Consider the following 22653-nt stretch of genomic DNA (forward strand, 5'->3'; position numbering starts at 1 on the left):
GCTTCCGCTCTCGGCGATCTTTATTCCGCTGCTCCTGCTCTCGGCGCTCTTTATTCCGCTTCTCCCACTCTTGGCGCTCTTTGTTCCACTTCTCCCGCTCTCGGCACTCTTTGTGCTGCTGCTCCCGCTCTCGGCGCTCTTTAATCCACTGCTCCCGCTCTCAGCACTCTTTATTCCGCTGCTCCTGCTCTCGGCACTCTTTATTCCGCTGCTCCCGCTCTCGGTGCTCTTTATTCCGCTGCTCCCACTCTCGGCGCTCTTTATTCCGCTGCTCCTGCTCTCAGCACTCTTTATTCCGCTGCTCCCGCTCTCGGCGCTCCTTGTGCTGCGGCTCCCACTCTCGGTGCTCTTTGTTCCGCTGCTCCCGCTCTTGGCACTCTTTGTAATGCGGCTCCCGCTCTCGGCGCTCTTTATTCCGCTGCTCCCACTCTCGACACTCTTTGTGCTGCTGCTCCTGCTCTCGGTGCTCTTTATTCCACTGCTTCCGCTCTCGGCGCTCTTTGTGCCGCTGCTCCCGCTCTCGTCGCTCTTTATTCCACTGCTCCCGCTCTCGACACTCTTTATTCCGCTGCTCCCGCTCTCGGCGCTCTTTGTTCCACTGCTCCCGCTCTCGACACTCTTTATACCGCTGCTCCCGCTCTCGGCGCTCTTTATTCCGCTGCTCCCGCTCTTGGCGCACTTTGTCATGCTTCTCTCGCTCTCGACACTCTTTATTCCGCTGCTCCCACTCTCGGCACTCTTTATACCGCTGCTCCCGCTCTCGGCGCTCTTTATTCCGCTGCTCCCGCTCTCGGCACTCTTTATTCCGCTGCTCCCGCTCTCGGCGCACTTTGTAATGCGGCTCCTGCTCTCGACACTCTTAATTCCGCTGCTCCCGCTCTCTGCGCTCTTTATTCTGCTGCTCCCGCTCTCGACACTCTTTATTCCGCTGCTCCCGCTCTCTGCGCTCTTTATTCCGCTTCTCCCGCTCTCGGCGCACTTTGTAATGCGGCTCCTGCTCTCGACACTCTTTATTCCGCTGCTCCCACTTTCGGCGCTCTTTATTCTGCTGCACCCGCTCTCGGAACTCTTTATTCCTCTGCTCCTGCTCTCGGCACACTTTGTGCCGCTGCACCCGCTCTCGGCACTCTTTATTCCACTGCTCCCACTCTCGACAATCTTTATTCCACTGCTCCTATTCTCGGTGCTCTTTATTCTGCTGCTGCCGCTCTCGACAATCTTTATTCTGCTGCTCCCGCTCTCGGCACTCTTTATTCCGCTGCTCCAGCTCTCGGCACTCTTTGTTCCGCTGCTCCCGCTCTCGGCAATCTTTATTCCGTTGCTCCAGCTCTCGGCACTCTTTGTTCCGCTGCTCCTGCTCTCGGCACTCTTTATTCAGCTGCTCCCGCTCTCGACACTCTTTGTAATGCGGCTCCCACTCTCGACACTCTTTGTAATGCGGCTCCCGCTCTCGGCACTCTTTGTAATGTGGCTCCCGCTCTCGGCACTCTTTGTAATGTGGCTCCCGCTCTCGACACTCTTTGTAATTCGGCTCCCACTCTCGACACTCTTTGTAATGTGGCTCCCGCTCTCGGCACTCTTTGTAATGTGGCTCCCGCTCTCGGCACTCTTTGTAATGTGGCTCCCGCTCTCGACACTCTTTGTAATGCGGCTCCCACTCTCGACACTCTTTGTAATGGGGCTCCCGCTCTCGGCACTCTTTGTAATGCGGCTCCAGCTCTCGGCACTCTTTGTAATGTGGCTCCCGCTCTCGGCACTCTTTGTAATGCTGCTCCCGCTCTCGACACTCTTTGTAATGCGGCTCCCACTCTCAGCACTCTTTGTAATGTGGCTCCCGCTCTCGGCACTCTTTGTAATGTGGCTCCCGCTCTCGGCACTCTTTGTAATGCGGCTCCTGCTCTCGGCACTCTTTGTAACGCGGCTCCCGCTCTCGGCGCTCTTTGTAATGCTGCTCCCGCTCTCGACACTCTTTGTAATGCTGCTCCCGCTCTCGACACTCTTTGTAATGCGGCTCCCGCTCTCAGCACTCTTTGTAATGTGGCTCCCGCTCTCGGCACACTTTGTAATGTGGCTCCCGCTCTCGGCACTCTTTGTAATGCTGCTCCCGCTCTCGGCACTCTTTGTAATGCGGCTCCCGCACTCGGCACTCTTTGTAACGCGGCTCCCGCTCTCGGCACTCTTTGGAATGCGGCTCCCCCTCTCGGCACTCTTTGTAACGCGGCTCCCGCTCTCGGCACTCTTTGTAATGCGACTCCCGCTCTCAGCACTCTTTGTAATGTGGCTCCCGCTCTCAGCACTCTTTGTAATGTGGCTCCCGCTCTCGGCACTCTTTGTAATGCGGCTCCCACTCTCGGCACTCTTTGTAATACGACTCCCGCTCTCGGCACTCTTTGTAATGCGGCTCCTGCTCTCGGCACTCTTTATTCCGCTGCACCCGCTCTCGGCACTCTTTGTTCCGCTGCACCCGCTCTCGGCACACTTTGTCATGCTGCTCCCGCTCTCGACACTCTTTATTCCTCTGCTCCTGCTCTCGGCACACTTTATTCCGCTGCTCCCGCTCTCGACACACTTTATTCCGCTGCTCCCGCTCTCTGCACTCTTTATTCCGCTGCACCTGCTCTCGGCGCACTTTGTAATGCAGCTCCTGCTCTCGGCACTCTTTATTCCGCTGCACCCGCACTCGGCACTCTTTGTTCCGCTGCACCCGCTCTCGGCACTCTTTGTCATGCTGCTCCCGCTCTCGACACTCTTTATTCCTCTGCTCCTGCTCTCGGCACACTTTATTCCGCTGCTCCCGCTCTCGACACACTTTATTCCGCTGCTCCCTCTCTCTGCACTCTTTATTCCGCTGCTCCCGCTCTTGGCGCACTTTGTAATGCGGCTCCTGCTCTCGGCACTCTTTATTCCGCTGCACCCGCTCTCGGCACTCTTTGTTCCGCTGCACCCGCTCTCGGCACTCTTTGTCATGCTCCTCCCGCTCTCGACACTCTTTATTCCTCTGCTCCTGCTCTCGGCACACTTTGTGCCACTGCACCCACTCTCGGCACTCTTTATTCCACTGCTCCCACTCTCGACAATCTTTATTCCACTGCTCCCGCTCTCGGCACTCTTTGTAATGCGGCTCCCGCTCTCGGCACTCTTTGTAATGCGGCTCCCACTCTCGGTGCTCTTTATTCTGCTGCTCCCGCTCTCGACACTCTTTATTCCGCTGCTCCCACTCTCGGCACTCTTTATTCCGCTGCTCCAGCTCTCGGCACTCTTTGTTCCGCTGCTCCTGCTCTCGGCACTCTTTATTCCGCTGCTCCCGATCTCGGCAATCTTTATTCCGTTGCTCCAGCTCTCAGCACTCTTTCTTCCGCTGCTCCTGCTCTCGGCACTCTTTATTCAGCTGCTCCCGCTCTCGACACTCTTTGTAATGTGGCTCCCGCTCTCGGCACTCTTTGTAATGAGGCTCCCGCTCTCGGCACTCTTTGTAATGTGGCTCCCGCTCTCGGCACTCGTTGTAATGCGGCTCCCGCTCTCGGCACTCTTTGTAATGCGGCTCCCGCTCTCGGCACTCTTTGTAATGCGGCTCCCGCTCTCGGCACTCTTTGTAACGCGGCTCCCGCTCTCGGCACTCTTTGTAATGCGGCTCCCGCTCTCGGCACTCTTTGTAATGCGGCTCCCACTCTCGGCACTCTTTGTAATACGACTCCCACTCTCGGCACTCTTTGTAATGCGGCTCCTGCTCTCGGCACTCTTTATTCCGCTGCACCCGCTCTCGGCACTCTTTGTTCCGCTGCACCCGCTCTCGGCACACTTTGTCATGCTGCTCCCGCTCTCGACACTCTTTATTCCTCTGCTCCTGCTCTCGGCACACTTTATTCCGCTGCTCCCGCTCTCGACACACTTTATTCCGCTGCTCCCGCTCTCTGCACTCTTTATTCCGCTGCTCCTGCTCTCGGCGCACTTTGTAATGCAGCTCCTGCTCTCGGCACTCTTTATTCCGCTGCACCCGCTCTCGGCACTCTTTGTTCCGCTGCACCCGCTCTCGGCACTCTTTGTCATGCTGCTCCCGCTCTCGACACTCTTTATTCCTCTGCTCCTGCTCTCGGCACACTTTGTGCCGCTGCACCCGCTCTCGGCACTCTTTATTCCACTGCTCCCACTCTCGACAATCTTTATTCCACTGCTCCCGCTCTCGGCACTCTTTGTAATGCGGCTCCCGCTCTCGGCACTCTTTGTAATGCGGCTCCCGCTCTCGGTGCTCTTTATTCTGCTGCTCCCGCTCTCGACACTCTTTATTCCGCTGCTCCCGCTCTCGGCACTCTTTATTCCGCTGCTCCAGCTCTCGGCACTCTTTGTTCCGCTGCTCCTGCTCTCGGCACTCTTTATTCCGCTGCTCCCGCTCTCGGCAATCTTTATTCCGTTGCTCCAGCTCTCGGCACTCTTTGTTCCGCTGCTCCTGCTCTCGGCACTCTTTGTTCCGCTGCTCCTGCTCTCGGCACTCTTTATTCAGCTGCTCCCGCTCTCGACACTCTTTGTAATGCGGCTCCCGCTCTCGGCACTCTTTGTAATGCGGCTCCCGCTCTCGGCACTCTTTGTAATGCGGCTCCCGCTCTCGACACTCTTTGTAATGTGGCTCCCGCTCTCGGCACTCGTTGTAATGCGGCTCCCGCTCTCGGCACTCTTTGTAATGCGGCTCCCGCTCTCGGCACTCTTTGTAATGCGGCTCCCGCTCTCGGCACTCTTTGTAACGCGGCTCCCGCTCTCGGCACTCTTTGTAATGCGGCTCCCGCTCTCGGCACTCTTTGTAATGCTGCTCCCACTCTCGGCACTCTTTGTAATGCGGCTCCCACTCTCGGCACTCTTTGTAATGCTGCTCCCGCTCTCGGCACTCTTTGTAATGTGGCTCCCGCTCTCGACACTCTTTGTAATGCGGCTCCCGCTCTCGGCACTCTTTGTAATGTGGCTCCCGCTCTCGGCACTCTTTGTAATGCGGCTCCCGCTCTCGGCACTCTTTGTAATGCGGCTACCGCTCTCGACACTCTTTGTAATGCGGCTCCCGCTCTCGGCACTCTTTGTAATGCGGCTACCGCTCTCGGCACTCTTTGTAATGCGGCTCCCGCTCTCGGCACTCTTTGTAATGCGGCTCCCACTCTCGGCACTCTTTGTAATGCGGCTACCGCTCTCGGCACTCTTTATTCCGCTGCTCCCACTCTCGACACTCTTTGTGCTGCTGCTCCTGCTCTCGGTGCTCATTATTCCACTGCTTCCGCTCTCGGCGCACTTTGTGCCGCTGCTCCCACTCTCGTCGCTCTTTATTCCGCTGCTCCCGCTCTCGACACTATTTATTCCGCTGCTCTCGCTCTCGGCACTCTTTGTTCCACTGCTCCCGCTCTCGACACTCTTTATACCGCTGCTCCCGCTCTCGGCGCTCTTTATTCCGCTGCTCCCACTCTCGGCACTCTTTGTTCCACTGCTCCCGCTCTCGACACTCTTTATACCGCTGCTCCCGCTCTCGACACTCTTTATTCCGCTGCTCCCACTCTCGGCACTCTTTATACCGCTGCTCCCGCTCTCGGCGCTCTTTATTCCACTGCTCCCGCTCTCGGCACTCTTTGTAATGCGGCTCCTGCACTCGACACTCTTTATTCCGCTGCTCCCGCTCTCGACACTCTTTATTCCGCTGCTCCCGCTCTCGACACTCTTTATTCCGCTGCTCCCGCTCTCTGCGCTCTTTATTCCGCTGCTCCCGCTCTCGGCGCACTTTGTAATGCGGCTCCTGCTCTCGACACTCTTTATTCCGCTGCTTCCGCTCTCTGCGCTCTTTATTCCGCTGCTGCCGCTCTCGACACTCTTTATTCCGCTGCTCCCGCTCTCGACACTCTTTATTCTGCTGCTCCCGCTCTCTGCGCTCTTTATTCCGCTGCTCCCGCTCTCGGCGCACTTTGTAATGCGGCTCCTGCTCTCGGCACTCTTTATTCCGCTGCACCCACTCTCGGCACTCTTTGTTCCGCTGCACCTGCTCTCGGCACTCTTTGTCATGCTGCTCCCGCTCTCGACACTCTTTATTCCTCTGCTCCTGCTCTCGGCACACTTTGTGCCGCTGCACCCGCTCTCGGCACTCTTTATTCCACTGCTCCCACTCTCGACAATCTTTATTCCACTGCTCCTACTCTCGGCACTCTTTGTTCCACTGCTCCCGCTCTCGGCACTCTTTGTAATGCGGCTCCCGCTCTCGGCACTCTTTGTAATGCGGCTCCCGCTCTCGGTGCTCTTTATTCTGCTGCTCCCGCTCTCGACACTCTTTATTCTGCTGCTCCCGCTCTCGGCACTCTTTATTCCGCTGCTCCAGCTCTCGGCACTCTTTGTTCTGCTGCTCCTGCTCTCGGCACTCTTTATTCCGCTGCTCCCGCTCTCGGCAATCTTTATTCCGTTGCTCCAGCTCTCGGCACTCTTTGTTCCGCTGCTCCTGCTCTCGGCACTCTTTATTCAGCTGCTCCCGCTCTCGACACTCTTTGTAATGCGTCTCCCGCTCTCGGCACTCTTTGTAATGCGGCTCCCGCTCTCGGCACTCTTTGTAATGCGGCTCCCGCTCTCGACACTCTTTGTAATGTGGCTCCCGCTCTCGGCACTCGTTGTAATGCGGCTCCCGCTCTCGGCACTCTTTGTAATGCGGCTCCCGCTCTCGGCACTCTTTGTAATGCGGCTCCCGCTCTCGGCACTCTTTGTAATGTGGCTCCCGCTCTCGGCACTCTTTGTATTGCGGCTCCCGCTCTCGGCACTCTTTGTAATGCGGCTCCCGCTCTCGGCACTCTTTGTAACGCGGCTCCCACTCTCGGCCTTCTTTGTAATGCGGCTCCCACTCTCGGCACTCTTTGTAATGCTGCTCCCGCTCTCGGCACTCTTTGTAATGTGGCTCCCGCTCTCGACACTCTTTGTAATGCGGCTCCCGCTCTCGGCACTCTTTGTAATGTGGCTCCCGCTCTCGGCACTCTTTGTAATGCGGCTCCCGCTCTCGGCACTCTTTGTAATGCGGCTACCGCTCTCGACACTCTTTGTAATGCGGCTCCCACTCTCGGCACTCTTTGTAATGCGGCTACCGCTCTCGGCACTCTTTGTAATGCGGCTACCGCTCTCGGCACTCTTTGAAATGCGGCTCCCGCTCTCGGCACTCTTTGTAATGCGGCTCCCGCTCTCGGCACTCTTTGTAATGCGGCTACCGCTCTCGGCGCTCTTTATTCCACTGCCCCCACTCTCGACACTCTTTGTGCTGCTGCTCCTGCTCTCGGTGCTCATTATTCCACTGCTTCCGCTCTCGGCGCTCTTTGTGCCGCTGCTCCCGCTCTCGTCGCTCTTTATTCCGCTGCTCCCGCTCTCGACAATCTTTATACCGCTGCTCTCGCTCCTGACACTCTTTATTCCGCTGCTCCCACTCTCGGCACTCTTTATACCGCTGCTCCCGCTCTCGGCGCTCTTTATTCCGCTGCTCCCGCTCTCGGCACTCTTTGTAATGCGGCTCCTGCTCTCGACACTCTTTATTCCGCTGCTCCCGCTCTTGACACTCTTTATTCCACTGCTCCCGCTCTCGACACTCTTTATTCCGCTGCTCCCGCTCTCTGCGCTCTTTATTCCGCTGCTCCCGCTCTCGGCGCACTTTGTAATGCGGCTCCTGCTCTCGACACTCTTTATTCCGCTGCTCCCGCTCTCTGCGCTCTTTATTCCGCTGCTCCCGCTCTCGACACTCTTTATTCCGCTGCTCCCGCTCTCGACACTCTTTATTCCGCTGCTCCCGCTCTCTGCGCTCGTTATTCTGCTGCTCCAGCTCTCGGCGCACTTTGTAATGCGGCTCCTGCGCTCGGCACTCTTTATTGTGCTGCACCCGCTCTCGGCACTCTTTGTTCCGCTGCACCCGCTCTCGTCACTCTTTCTCATGCTGCTCCCACTCTCGACACTCTTTATTCCTCTGCTCCTGCTCTCGGCACACTTTGTGCCGCTGCACCCGCTCTCGGCACTCTTTATTCCACTGCTCCCACTCTCGACAATCTTTATTCCACTGCTCCTACTCTCGGCACTCTTTGTTCCACTGCTCCCGCTCTCGGCACTCTTTGTAATGCGGCTCCCGCTCTCGGCACTCTTTGTAATGCGGCTCCCGCTCTCGGTGCTCTTTATTCTGCTGCTCCCGCTCTCGACACTCTTTATTCTGCTGCGCCCGCTCTCGGCACTCTTTATTCCGCTGCTCCAGCTCTCGGCACTCTTTGTTCCGCTGCTCCTGCTCTCGGCACTCTTTATTCCGCTGCTCCCGCTCTCGGCAATCTTTATTCCGTTGCTCCAGCTCTCGGCACTCTTTGTTCCGCTGCTCCTGCTCTCGGCACTCTTTATTCAGCTGCTCCCGCTCTCGAAACTCTTTATTCCGCTGCTCCCGCTCTCGGTGCTCTTTATTCTGCTGCTCCCGCTCTCGACACTCTTTATTCCGCTGCTCCCACTTTTGGCACTCTTTATTCCGCTGCTCCCGCTCTCGGTGCTCTTTATTCTGCTGCTCCCGCTCTCGACACTCTTTATTCCGCTGCTCCCGCTCTCGAAACTCTTTATTCCACTGCTCCCGCTCTCGGTGCTCTTTATTCTGCTGCTCCCGCTCTCGACACTCTTTATTCCGCTGCTCCCGCTCTCGAAACTCTTTATTCCGCTGCTCCCACTCTCGACACTCTTTATTCCGCTGCTCCAGCGCTCGGCACTCTTTGTTCCGCTGCTCCCGCTCTCGACACTCTTTGTAATGTGGCTCCCACTCTCGACACTCTTTGTAATGCGGCTCCCGCTCTCGGCACTCTTTGTAATGCGGCTCCCGCTCTCGGCACTCTTTGTAATGCGGCTCCCGCACTCGGCACTCTTTATTCCGTTGCTCCCGCTCTCGGCACTCATTATTCAGCTGCTCCCACTCTCGACACTCTTTGTAATGAGGCTCCCGCTCTCGACACTCTTTGTAATGCGGCTCCCGCTCTCGGCACTCTTTGTAATGTGGCTCCCACTCTCGGCACTCTTTGTAATGTGGCTCCCTCTCTCGACACTCTTTGTAATGCGGCTCCCGCTCTCGACACTCTTTGTAATGTGGCTCCCGCTCTCGGCACTCGTTGTAATGCGGCTCCCGCTCTCGGCACTCTTTGTAATGCGGCTCCCGCTCTCGGCACTCTTTGTAATGCGGCTCCCGCTCTCGGCACTCTTTGTAACGCGGCTCCCGCTCTCGGCACTCTTTGTAATGCGGCTCCCACTCTCGGCACTCTTTGTAATGCTGCTCCCACTCTCGGCACTCTTTGTAATGCGGCTCCCACTCTCGGCACTCTTTGTAATGCTGCTCCCGCTCTCGGCACTCTTTGTAATGTGGCTCCCGCTCTCGACACTCTTTGTAATGCGGCTCCCGCTCTCGGCACTCTTTGTAATGTGGCTCCCGCTCTCGGCACTCTTTGTAATGCGGCTCCCGCTCTCGGCACTCTTTGTAATGCGGCTACCGCTCTCGACACTCTTTGTAATGCGGCTCCCGCTCTCGGCACTCTTTGTAATGCGGCTACTGCTCTCGGCACTCTTTGTAATGCGGCTACCGCTCTCGGCACTCTTTGTAATGCGGCTCCCGCTCTCGGCACTCTTTGTAATGCGGCTCCCGCTCTCGGCACTCTTTGTAATGCGGCTACCGCTCTCGGCGCTCTTTATTCCGCTGCTCCCACTCTCGACACTCTTTGTGCTGCTGCTCCTGCTCTCGGTGCTCATTATTCCACTGCTTCCGCTCTCGGCGCACTTTGTGCCGCTGCTCCCACTCTCGTCGCTCTTTATTCCGCTGCTCCCGCTCTCGACACTATTTATTCCGCTGCTCTCGCTCTCGGCACTCTTTGTTCCACTGCTCCCGCTCTCGACACTCTTTATACCGCTGCTCCCGCTCTCGGCGCTCTTTATTCCGCTGCTCCCGCTCTCGGCACTCTTTGTTCCACTGCTCCCGCTCTCGACACTCTTTATACCGCTGCTCCCGCTCTCGACACTCTTTATTCCGCTGCTCCCACTCTCGGCACTCTTTATACCGCTGCTCCCGCTCTCGGCGCTCTTTATTCCGCTGCTCCCGCTCTCGGCACTCTTTGTAATGCGGCTCCTGCACTCGACACTCTTTATTCCGCTGCTCCCGCTCTCGACACTCTTTATTCCGCTGCTCCCGCTCTCGACACTCTTTATTCCGCTGCTCCCGCTCTCTGCGCTCTTTATTCCGCTGCTCCCGCTCTCGGCGCACTTTGTAATGCGGCTCCTGCTCTCGACACTCTTTATTCCGCTGCTTCCGCTCTCTGCGCTCTTTATTCCGCTGCTGCCGCTCTCGACACTCTTTATTCCGCTGCTCCCGCTCTCGACACTCTTTATTCTGCTGCTCCCGCTCTCTGCGCTCTTTATTCCGCTGCTCCCGCTCTCGGCGCACTTTGTAATGCGGCTCCTGCTCTCGGCACTCTTTATTCCGCTGCTCCCACTCTCGGCACTCTTTGTTCCGCTGCACCTGCTCTCGGCACTCTTTATCATGCTGCTCCCGCTCTCGACACTCTTTATTCCTCTGCTCCTGCTCTCGGCACACTTTGTGCCGCTGCACCCGCTCTCGGCACTCTTTATTCCACTGCTCCCACTCTCGACAATCTTTATTCCACTGCTCCTACTCTCGGCACTCTTTGTTCCACTGCTCCCGCTCTCGGCACTCTTTGTAATGCGGCTCCCGCTCTCGGCACTCTTTGTAATGCGGCTCCCGCTCTCGGTGCTCTTTATTCTGCTGCTCCCGCTCTCGACACTCTTTATTCTGCTGCTCCCGCTCTCGGCACTCTTTATTCCGCTGCTCCAGCTCTCGGCACTCTTTGTTCCGCTGCTCCTGCTCTCGGCACTCTTTATTCCGCTGCTCCCGCTCTCGGCAATCTTTATTCCGTTGCTCCAGCTCTCGGCACTCTTTGTTCCGCTGCTCCTGCTCTCGGCACTCTTTATTCAGCTGCTCCCGCTCTCGACACTCTTTGTAATGCGTCTCCCGCTCTCGGCACTCTTTGTAATGCGGCTCCCGCTCTCGGCACTCTTTGTAATGCGGCTCCCGCTCTCGACACTCTTTGTAATGTGGCTCCCGCTCTCGGCACTCGTTGTAATGCGGCTCCCGCTCTCGGCACTCTTTGTAATGCGGCTGCCGCTCTCGGCACTCTTTGTAATGCGGCTCCCGCTCTCGGCACTCTTTGTAATGTGGCTCCCGCTCTCGGCACTCTTTGTAATGCGGCTCCCGCTCTCGGCACTCTTTGTAATGCGGCTCCCGCTCTCGGCACTCTTTGTAACGCGGCTCCCACTCTCGGCCTTCTTTGTAATGCGGCTCCCACTCTCGGCACTCTTTGTAATGCTGCTCCCGCTCTCGGCACTCTTTGTAATGTGGCTCCCGCTCTCGACACTCTTTGTAATGCGGCTCCCGCTCTCGGCACTCTTTGTAATGTGGCTCCCGCTCTCGGCACTCTTTGTAATGCGGCTCCCGCTCTCGGCACTCTTTGTAATGCGGCTACCGCTCTCGACACTCTTTGTAATGCGGCTCCCGCTCTCGGCACTCTTTGTAATGCGGCTACCGCTCTCGGCACTCTTTGTAATGCGGCTACCGCTCTCGGCACTCTTTGTAATGCGGCTCCCGCTCTCGGCACTCTTTGTAATGCGGCTCCCGCTCTCGGCACTCTTTGTAATGCGGCTACCGCTCTCGGCGCTCTTTATTCCACTGCCCCCACTCTCGACACTCTTTGTGCTGCTGCTCCTGCTCTCGGTGCTCATTATTCCACTGCTTCCGCTCTCGGCGCTCTTTGTGCCGCTGCTCCCGCTCTCGTCGCTCTTTATTCCGCTGCTCCCGCTCTCGACAATCTTTATACCGCTGCTCTCGCTCCTGACACTCTTTATTCCGCTGCTCCCACTCTCGGCACTCTTTATACCGCTGCTCCCGCTCTCGGCGCTCTTTATTCCGCTGCTCCCGCTCTCGGCACTCTTTGTAATGCGGCTCCTGCTCTCGACACTCTTTATTCCGCTGCTCCCGCTCTTGACACTCTTTATTCCACTGCTCCCGCTCTCGACACTCTTTATTCCGCTGCTCCCGCTCTCTGCGCTCTTTATTCCGCTGCTCCCGCTCTCGGCGCACTTTGTAATGCGGCTCCTGCTCTCGACACTCTTTATTCCGCTGCTCCCGCTCTCTGCGCTCTTTATTCCGCTGCTCCCGCTCTCGACACTCTTTATTCCGCTGCTCCCGCTCTCGACACTCTTTATTCCGCTGCTCCCGCTCTCTGCGCTCTTTATTCCGCTGCTCCAGCTCTCGGCGCACTTTGTAATGCGGCTCCTGCGCTCGGCACTCTTTATTGCGCTGCACCCGCTCTCGGCACTCTTTGTTCCGCTGCACCCGCTCTCGTCACTCTTTCTCATGCTGCTCCCACTCTCGACACTCTTTATTCCTCTGCTCCTGCTCTCGGCACACTTTGTGCCGCTGCACCCGCTCTCGGCACTCTTTATTCCACTGCTCCCACTCTCGACAATCTTTATTCCACTGCTCCTACTCTCGGCACTCTTTGTTCCACTGCTCCCGCTCTCGGCACTCTTTGTAATGCGGCTCCCGCTCTCGGCACTCTTTGTAATGCGGCTCCCGCTCTCGGTGCTCTTTATTCTGCTGCTCCCGCTCTCGACACTCTTTATTCTGCTGCGCCCGCTCTCGGCACTCTTTATTCCGCTGCTCCAGCTCTCGGCACTCTTTGTTCCGCTGCTCCTGCTCTCGGCACTCTTTATTCCGCTGCTCCCGCTCTCGGCAATCTTTATTCCGTTGCTCCAGCTCTCGGCACTCTTTGTTCCGCTGCTCCTGCTCTCGGCACTCTTTATTCAGCTGCTCCCGCTCTCGAAACTCTTTATTCCGCTGCTCCCGCTCTCGGTGCTCTTTATTCTGCTGCTCCCGCTCTCGACACTCTTTATTCCGCTGCTCCCACTTTTGGCACTCTTTATTCCGCTGCTCCCGCTCTCGGTGCTCTTTATTCTGCTGCTCCCGCTCTCGATACTCTTTATTCCGCTGCTCCCGCTCTCGAAACTCTTTATTCCACTGCTCCCGCTCTCGGTGCTCTTTATTCTGCTGCTCCCGCTCTCGACACTCTTTATTCCGCTGCTCCCGCTCTCGAAACTCTTTATTCCGCTGCTCCCACTCTCGACACTCTTTATTCCGCTGCTCCAGCGCTCGGCACTCTTTGTTCCGCTGCTCCCGCTCTCGACACTCTTTGTAATGTGGCTCCCGCTCTCGACACTCTTTGTAATGCGGCTCCCGCTCTCGGCACTCTTTGTAATGCGGCTCCCGCTCTCGGCACTCTTTGTAATGCGGCTCCCGCACTCGGCACTCTTTATTCCGTTGCTCCCGCTCTCGGCACTCATTATTCAGCTGCTCCCACTCTCGACACTCTTTGTAATGAGGCTCCCGCTCTCGACACTCTTTGTAATGCGGCTCCCGCTCTCGGCACTCTTTGTAATGTGGCTCCCACTCTCGGCACTCTTTGTAATGTGGCTCCCTCTCTCGACACTCTTTGTAATGCGGCTCCCGCTCTCGGCACTCTTTGTAATGTGGCTCCCGCTCTTGGCACTCTTTGTAATGTGGCTCCCGCTCTCAGCACTCTTTGTAATGTGGCTCCCGCTCTCGACACTCTTTGTAATGCGGCTCCCGCTCTCGACACTCTTTGTAATGTGGCTCCCGCTCTCGGCACTCTTTGTAATGCGGCTCCCACTCTCGGCACTCTTTGTAATGCTGCTCCCGCTCTCGGCACTCTTTGTAATGCGTCTCCCGCTCTCGGCACTCTTTGTAATGTGGCTCCCGCTCTCGACACTCTTTGTAATGCGGCTCCCGCTCTCGGCACTCTTTGTAACGTGGCTCCCGCTCTCGACACTCTTTGTAATGCGATTCCCGCTCTCGACACTCTTTGTAATGTGGCTCCCACTCTCGACACTCTTTGTAATGCTGCTCCCGCTCTCGGCACTCTTTGTAATGCGGCTCCCGCTCTCGGCACTCTTTGTAATGTGGCTCCCGCTCTCGGCACTCTTTGAAATGTGGCTCCCGCTCTCGGCACTCTTTGTAATGTGGCTCCCGCTCTTGGCACTCTTTGTAATGCGGCTCCCACTCTCAACACTCTTTGTAACGTGGCTCCCGCTCTCGACACTCTTTGTAATGCGATTCCCGCTCTCGACACTCTTTGTAATGTGGCTCCCACTCTCGACACTCTTTGTAATGCGGCTCCCACTCTCGACACTCATTGTAATGTGGCTCCCGCTCTCGGCACTCTTTGTAATGCGGCTCCCGCTCTCGACACTCTTTGTAACGTGGCTCCCGCTCTTGACACTCTTTGTAATGCGGTTCCCGCTCTCGACACTCTTTGTAACGTGGCTCCCGCTCTCGACACTCTTTGTAATGTGGCTCCCGCTCTCGACACTCTTTGTAATGTGGCTCCCGCTCTCGGCACTCTTTGTAATGTGGCTCCCGCTCTCGGCACTCTTTGTAATGTGGCTCCCGCTCTAGGCACTCTTTGTAATGCGGCTCCCGCTCTCAACACTCTTTGTAACGTGGCTCCCGCTCTCGACACTCTTTGTAATGTGGCTCCCGCTCTCGACACTCTTTGTAATGCTGCTCCCGCTCTCGGCACTCTTTGTAATGCTGCTCCCGCTCTCGGCACTCTTTGTAATGTGGCTCCCACTCTCGACACTCTTTGTAATGCTGCTCCCGCTCTCGACACTCTTTGTAATGCTGCTCCCGCTCTCGGCACTCTTTGTAATGTGGCTCCCGCTCTCGACGCTCTTTGTAATGCTGCTCCCGCTCTCGACACTCTTTGTAATGCTGCTCCCCCTCTCGGCACTCTTTGTAATCTGGCTCCCGCTCTCGACACTCTTTGTAATGTGGCTCCCGCTCTCGGCGCTCTTTGTAATGCGGCTCCCGCTCTCGACACTCTTTGTGCTGCTGCTCCCGCTCTCGGCACTCTTTGTAATGCTGCTCCCGCTCTCGGCACTCTTTGTAATGTGGCTCCCGCTCTCGACACTCTTTGTAATGTGGCTCCCGCTCTCGGCGCTCTTTGTAATGCGGCTCCCGCTCTCAGCACTCTTTGTGCTGCTGCTCCCGCTCTCGGTGCTCTTTATTCCTCTGCTCCCGCTCTCGGCACTCTTTGTGCTGCTGCTCCCGCTCTCGACACTCTTTGTGCTGCTGCTCCCGCTCTCGACACTCTTTGTGCTGCTGCTCCAGCTCTCGGTGCTCTTTATTCCACTGCTCCCACTCTCGGCGCTCTTTATTCCGCTGCTCCCACTCTCGGCGCTCTTTATTCCGCTGCTCCCGCTCTCGGTGCTCTTTATTCTGCTGCTCCCGCTCTCGGCGCTCTTTATTCCGCTGCTCCTGCTCTCGGCACTCTTTATTCCGCTGCTCCCGCCCTCGGCGCTCTTTGTGCTGCTGCTCCCGCTCTCGGTGCCCTATGTTCCGCTGCTCCCGCTCTCGGCCCTCTTTGTAATGCGGCTCCCGCTCTCGGCGCTCTTTATTCTGCTGCTCCCGCTCTCGACACTCTTTGTGCTGTTGCTCCCGCTCTTGGTGCTCTTTGTTCCGCTGCTTCCGCTCTCGGCGCTCTTTGTGCCACTGCTCCCGCCCTCGACACTCTTTGTGCTGCTGCTCCCGCTCTCGGTGCTCTTTGTTCCGGTGCTTCCGCTCTCGGCGCTCTTTGTGCCGCTGCTCCCGCTCTCGGCGCTCTTTATTCCACTGCTCCCGCTCTCGACACTCTTTGTGCCGCTGCTCCTACTCTCGGCGCTCTTTGTCCCACTGCTCCCGCTCTTGGCGCTCTTTATTCCGCTGCTCCCGCTCTCGGCACTCTTTGTAATGCGGCTCCTGCTCTCGACACTCTTTATTCCGCTGCTCCCGCTCTCTGCGCTCTTTATTCCACTGCTCCCGCTCTCGGCGATCTTTGTTCCGCTGCACCCACTCTCGGTGCTCTTTGTCATGCTGCTCCCGCTCTCGACACTCTTTATTCCACTGCTCCTGCTCTCGGCACTCTTTGTGCCGCTGCTCCCGCTCTCGACACTTTTTACTCCTCTGCTCCTGCTCTCGGCACTCTTTGTGCCACTGCTCCCGGTGACGGCGCTCTTTATACCACTGCTCCCATTCTCGGCACTCTTTATACCTCTGCTACCGCTCTCAGCGCTCTTTATACCACTACTCCCGCTCTTGGCACTCTTTGTGCCACATCTTCATGTCTCGGCGCTATTTATACTGCTGCTCCTGCTCTCGGCGCCTTTAAACTGCTGCTCCTGCTCTCGGCGCACTTTGTAATGCTGCTCCTGCTCTCGGCGCCCTTTATATGGCTGCTCCCATTCTCGACGCTCTTTTTCGAGAAGCCTAGCTCTGGGAGGAATTGGTTTGTGATGAGTTGATGTGTGTGGACTGGGTGCTGGAGGGCTGGCTGCGGGAGGACTGTGTGGGAGGACTAGGCGTGGGAGGACTAGGTGTGTGTGGACTAGGTTTGGGAGGATCGGTTGTGGGAGGACTAATTTTGGGAGGAATGGTTGTGCGAGGGCTAGGTGTGGGAGGACAAGATGTTGGAGAAGCAGTTACGGGAGGACTAGGTATGGTAGGGATAAGTGTTGTAGAAAGATTTGTGGGAGGACTAGGTGTGGGAGGACTAGATATGGGACGACTGGGTGTGGGAGCACTAGGTGTGGGATTACTAGGTGTGGGTGGTCTAGCTGTGGGAGGACAGTTGTTAGAGGTCTAGGTATGGGAAGAGTAGTTGTGGGAGGACTTGTTCTGGGAAGACTGGTTTTGGGAGACGAGGTGCTGGATAACTAGGTGTTGGAGGATTGCTGCTGGAGGACCAGGTGTGGGAGAATTATGACCATGACCCGCGGAGCAGCTTCCAGGAAACCAAAGCCTTTGGGTTCCGGGGGGACTATGGTTGCTAAGCTGAATCTTAAAGTAATTGATGGAAGGACTCCACCAGTAATGGAGGCTGCAGCTTAATTTGACTCAACACAGAAAACCTCACCCGACCCGGACACGGAAATGATTGACAGATTGATAGCACTTTCTTGATTCTGTGGGTGGTGCATGGCCGTTCTCTCTGGGTGCAGTGATTTGTCTGTTTAAATCCTAAAATGAACGAGATTACTTCATGTTAAATAGTTATGCGACCCCCGAGTGGTCTGCGTCCAATTTCTTAGTGGGACAAGTGGCGTGTAGCCACACAAGACTGAGCAATAACAGATTATAGTCACAGAGTTAAAACGGCACAGAAGGCGGCCATTCCGCCCATCGAGTTTGTGCCGGCTCTCTGCAGAGCAATCCAGTCAGTCTCATTCCCCCGCTCTATCCCCAGAGCCCTGCCAGTTTATTTCACTCAAGTGCCTATCCAGTCTCACCTTGAAAACATTGAGTGTCTTAGCTTACATCACTTCCATTGGCAGGGAGTTCCAGGTCCTCAACTCTCACTGCATAAAAATGTTTTTCCTCACATCCCCCCTGTATCTCTTGGCCAAACCCTTAAATCTGTGTCCCCTAGTCCTTGTACCAGCAACTAGTGGGCACAGCCTTTCCTCTAACCTATCCATCCCGTCATAATCTTGCACATCTCTATCAAACACACCTCAACCTCCATTTCTCCAATGAAAGCAATTCCAGTTTCTCCAAACTCTCCATGTAGCCAAATACCCTTAGATGCCCTTAGATGTACAGGGCTGCAAATGCACTAATCGGAATAGATCAGTGTATGCCGACCCTACACCACCAGGTGGGGGGTAACCTGTTGAACGACATTCATGATAGGGATTGGGAATTGCAATTATTTTTCATGAATGAAGAATTCCGAGGAAGTGCGGATAGTAAGCTCGCATTGATTAAGCCCCTGCCCTTTGTAGATATCACCAGTTGCTGCTACCGATTGGATGGTTTAGGGAGGCCCTCGATCGGCTCCGCCGTAGTCGGCGACAGCCTTGGTGGAGAACTGAGAGGGCGCTCAAATTTGACTATCTAGAGGAATTAAAAGTCGTAACAAGGTTTCCGTAAGTGAACCTGTGAAAAGATCATTATCAATCTGAAAAACTCGCCGAACTCACATGAACAGGCAGTCGGACCAGCTCGGCCCAGGAAATAAATGCTTACGAGCGGTCAGGGAGAGTTGGATTTAACAACCACTAGAGAGATAGAGTTGTCCTGGCTTGACAACGAAAGCCTTGCCCTCATCTTCTGCTGCCTACTAGAGCCTCCACACTGCACGCCCCGCTGCTGATTGGCCCTGAATGTCCTTGGTCTGCTGCCCTACTTTCAACTTCTGTCTCGTCCAGTCTGTGCCCATCTTCCATGAGCCGCTCTCTCTCTCTCTCTCTCTCTGCTACTGAAGCTCCCCAATTCTCATCAGAACCGGCAAACAATGGACTTGCACCCGTCTTGCAGCATCACACTGCAGTCGAATTGAGGAGAGCTTCTGGGGGCTCGGGTGCTGCCAGGCGGCTCGACACCGGGACCTCAGATAATGGCCACTGTGAGCTCTGCAGTGATTGAACCGGTGATGCAGGCCTGGCTTTCTTCCCCCACGTAGTGACACTTTGGCTGCTCTAGTCACTCTCCATTTACCGGTACCTGGACGATCGCCCTCCATCTTCCGCAAGCTGATGCTGTCGAAGGGGCGGGTGGCCATTTAAAGACGGGGTGATGGGTGTCCTTTTGTAGGTGTCGAGAGCTTCAGCAGCAAGTAAACTTTCGAGAGAATATATCTGCAGCCCGGCAGATTTCTACCCCAGCGGCTGTGTCATGCGTCGCCTTGTACCCCAGTCTGATTTTTTTTTGCGCTCTTCTCCACCTGCCCACAATGGTGGTAACAGGGACCCTGACTCTGTTGGCCGTGGTGCATGTCGGCCGCTGGGCTCAGGCGTTTACCCAACTCGTGTCACCTCACGAGCGCCCTGACTGCAATATCTCGGTGAATCCGTTGTCATTTGATGAGCGGCTGATACACCTCCCGGCCTTCCAGGCTGGTGCTCCCGCTCAAGAGAGAGAAGCATTAGGTGCTCTGGGGAAGCAGCAAGCCGAAAAAATATACAATTCAAAGTGGTGGATCCCTCCGCTCGAGCGTCGATGGAGAACACAGGTAGCTGCAAGAATTAACGTGAATTGCAGGGCACATTGATCACCGATACTTTGAATAAACTTTGCAGTCCTGGGTTCCTCTTGGGGCTATGGCTGCCTGAGGATTGCTTGACAATCAATCGTACTCGCCTTACCATCGGGTGAGGTTGGAGCCTGTCTGCAGTGTCGCAGAAGTTGTTCCTCTTTATCCTCCTAAATGCAGACCTGGAGTACCAACCCTCGGAGAGTTTGAACATTGTCCTTTTCTGGGCATATCTGTTTGGCGTTGCCTCAGTGAATGTTGGCACAGTCGGGACGAGCCTTGCCAGCACGGCTGTCGCTGGGTTGCAAAACCATTGGCTGACATCGGTGCTGGGACTGGTGCGCCTCGCCACGGCATCCCTTTGGGCAGAGTTGTCTCTCTGGTGTTAGAGAGCAAAGAGCAATAGTTGGCTGGTGAAATTTGGCAGAGAGAGGTGGTCATCTTTAGCCAGAGTTAGTGGTTTGGAGCGAGGATAGCTTGACGTAGCGATGGAATTGCCGTGCTGTGTTGCTTTTGTGTGCATTTGGTGGGGGTTTGCCAAGAGACCCTGCCATGTCCTGTGTTGCCCTGGACCTCAGTGTCTTTCCACACGTTGCCCGTTTGGCTCTAGCATTCTTGCCAGCTGCCGAGCGTGTGCCTAGTCAGTCCAGTATGTCTCGCCACCATTCCTGCTGCCTGGTTTCCCTCCCACACTCCACACACTGCCCAGCCACTGCTCCCTGCCATATCTCCAATGCGCTGGTCCCTCTGGCTCTTTTCTTAATCGGGACTCTGGAATGGTGTGAGCCAAGTACTGGGCTCCAGTGCGCACGTTTACATCTACTTGTGCTAACCTGGCTGGTCGGTCGGTTTTGAGGATGAAGTGCAGGACGTTAAACTGGAGGTGGTGGCCATTGCCCACTATGTACCTTTGATCTCACATCAGACGTGACAATCCGCTGAATTTAAGCATATTACTAAGCAGAGCAAAACAAACTAGCAATGATTCCCCTAGCAACTGCGTGCGTGCTGGTACCCGAAAGATGGTGAACTATGCCTGGGCAGGGCAGAGGAGAGTAAACTCTGTTGGAGGGCCGCAGCGGTCTTGACAGGAAAATCATTCATCCGACCTGGGTTTAGGGGCGGAACTCTAATCGAACCATCTAGTATCTGGAACCCTCGGAAGTTTCCCTCAGGGTGGCATGGTGGCATAGTGGTTAGCACTGTTGCCTCACAGCGCCAGGGACCCGGGTTCGAATCCGGCCTCGGGTGACTGTCTGTGTGGAGTTTGCACATTCTCCCCGTGTTTGCGTGGGTTTCCTCTGGGTGCTCCGGTTTCCTCCCACAGTACAAAGATGTGCAGGTTAGGATGATTGGCTATGATAAATTGACCCTTAGTGTTAGGGGGATTAAATACGTGGGGTTACAGGGATAGGGTGGGACATGTGTTGGTGTAGGGGTTACGGGGATCGGGTGGGATATGTGTCGGTGCAGGCTCGATGGGCCGAAATGGCCTCTATCTGCACTGTGGGGTTTCTGTGATCTGTGATCTGTGGTAGCTGGTGTTCGTCCACACGTAGCTTTATCCAGAAAAGCGAATGATTAGAGTTCTTGGGTCCAAAACGATCTCAAGCTATTCTCAAACTTTAAATGGTTAAGACGCCGGATTGCTGCATGGAGTTGGGCGTGGAATGCGAGTGTCTAGTGGGGCACTTATGGTAAGCAGAACTGGTGCTGCGGGAGGAATGGGACGCTGGGTTAAGGCACCCAATCCAGATACTCATCAGACCCCACAAAATGTGTTGGTTGCTAAAGGCAGCAGGCTGGTGGCCATGGAAGTCGGAATCAGCTAAGCAGTGTGTAAGAACCCACCAGCCGAATCAGCTGGCCCTGAAAATGGATGGCTCTGGAGCGTCAGGCCCATACCCAGCCGTCGCAGACATTGGAGGGCCCGCGGGGGCAAGGCCACGATGAGTAGCAGGTGCAGATCTTTGTGGTAGTAGCAAATATTCAAACGAGAACTTTGATGGCGGAAGTGTAGAAGGGTTCCAAGTGCACAGCAGTTGAACAAGGGTCAGTCAGTCCTAATAGAGAGGCAAACACCGTTCTGATGGCCTGCATTGCCCTCCACCGATCGAAAGGGTGTCGCATCCAGATCCTCGAATCCAGAGCGGCGGAGACGGCTGCCTCAATGCCTCCAGTGTGGTGATGCAGACGATGCTGGAGAAGTAGGTGGCAGCCCTGGGGAGAGTTTTCTGTTATTTCTGAAGGGTAGGCGGCCCTGGAATGGGTTTGGCCCAGGAGAGGGGCCCGTGCCTTGGAAAGCGTCACAGTTCTGTTGGTGAGCTCGCGCTGGCCCTTGAAAATCCGGGGGTAATGGTGTAAATCTCGTGCTGGGCCATACCCATATATGCAGCAGGTCTCCAATGTGAACAGCCTTTGGCAGGTTAGAACAATGTAGGTAAGGTAAGTCGGCAGGTCAGATCCATAACTTCAGAATAAGGATTGTCTCTAAGGGCTGGATCGATAGGGCTGGGTTGTAAAGCGAGGCTGGGCACTTGCTGCAGCTGGACCAGGCACCACCCTCCAGGGCGGTGGTGACTCTGGACATGCATGTGCCCTTCCTGTGGATTGCCCCAGCTGCAGTTCCCTTCAATTGCTCATTGCTTGCTTTTACAGACCAAATAGCGATCGTCAGCGACTCCTTGAGGCAGGAACACTAACCACATTTAAAAACTACTTGGCTGTGCACTTGGGATACTCCAACCTGCAGTGCTAGGGACCAAGAGCTGGGAAGAGGGATTAGGCTGATTGGCTCTGTGTTGTTCAGCATGGACACGATGGGCAGAAGTGGCCTCCTTCCGTGCTGAAACTTTCAGTCATACTATGATTCTGTGATCTGTCATCATCGTGTCTGCCTCCCTGCATTTGTCCACACCCCGTCTGTGTCTCTGTCTGTCTGTCTCGCTCTGTGTCCATCATCTGTCTCTGCCCGATCTGTCTCTCTCTCATTCCTTCCAACAGGCGTCAACCTTCTGTCTCTGCACATGTCTCCCCATCTGTCTCCCCCATCTGTCTCTGCACATGTCTCCCCATCTGTCTCCCCATCTGTCTCCCCATCTGTCTCTGCACATGTCTCCCCATCTGTCTCCCCATCTGTCTCACCATCTGTCTCCCCATCTGTCTCACCATCTGTCTCAACATCTGTCTCCCCATCTGTCTCCCCATCTGTCTCCCCCATCTGTCTTCCCATCTGTCTCCCCATCTGTCTCCCCATCTGTCTCACCATCTGTCTCAACATCTGTCTCCCCATCTGTCTCCCCATCTGTCTCCCCCATCTGTCTTCCCATCTGTCTCCCCATCTGTCTCCCCATCTGTCTCCCCATCTGTCTCCCCATCTGTCTCCCCCATCTGTCTCCCCATCTGTCTCCCCATCTGCCTCCCCATCTGTCTCCCCCACCTGTCTCCCCATCTGTCTCCCCATCTGTCTCGCCATCTGTCTCCCCATCTGTCTCCCCATCTGTCTCCC

At 55.9% G+C, this 22653-nt stretch overlaps 3 pseudogenes; 2 read left to right on the forward strand and 1 right to left on the reverse strand.

Moving 5' to 3' along the window:
• Positions 1-19359, reverse strand: part of LOC147091384 (uncharacterized) — a 112937-nt pseudogene extending 93578 nt beyond the window's left edge.
• Positions 19077-19230, forward strand: LOC147091385 (5.8S ribosomal RNA; annotated as a pseudogene).
• Positions 19360-20079: 720 nt separating the features above from the next.
• Positions 20080-21569, forward strand: LOC147091386 (28S ribosomal RNA; annotated as a pseudogene).
• The last annotated feature ends 1084 nt before the right edge of the window (positions 21570-22653 follow it).

Source organism: Somniosus microcephalus, unplaced genomic scaffold (assembly GCF_052327205.1).
Source record: "Somniosus microcephalus isolate GS21.2 unplaced genomic scaffold, FLI_Smic_1.0 unresolved_chr3, whole genome shotgun sequence".
Taxonomy (NCBI): Eukaryota; Metazoa; Chordata; class Chondrichthyes; order Squaliformes; family Somniosidae; genus Somniosus; species Somniosus microcephalus.